Source organism: Lipotes vexillifer, unplaced genomic scaffold (genome assembly GCF_000442215.2).
Source record: "Lipotes vexillifer unplaced genomic scaffold, Lipotes_vexillifer_v1.1 scaffold1091, whole genome shotgun sequence".
Taxonomy (NCBI): Eukaryota; Metazoa; Chordata; class Mammalia; order Artiodactyla; family Lipotidae; genus Lipotes; species Lipotes vexillifer.
In genome coordinates, this window is record NW_006773710.1 from 1053508 (window position 1) to 1053760 (window position 253).

The following is a 253-nucleotide window of genomic DNA, read 5'->3' on the forward strand; positions in this document are numbered from 1 at the left end:
CCTCACTCCCGCCCCACCCATGTCAGTAAATGGTGAGTAGCCTAGACCTCTACTCCCATCAGACTGTAAAGAGGAACCCCAACCCACCTGCTCAGGTGATGTCAGAGAAGGTCAAGTTAAGAGCTGGAACTTTCATCTCTGCCAGGTGGTAGTGTTGCACCCCTTCCCCACTCAGTGTAGGGGAAGAACTTTGAGGATCCAGGGATTCCAATGCCATCAGTCAGTAATGACGTATCCCTCCCACTTCCTGCTG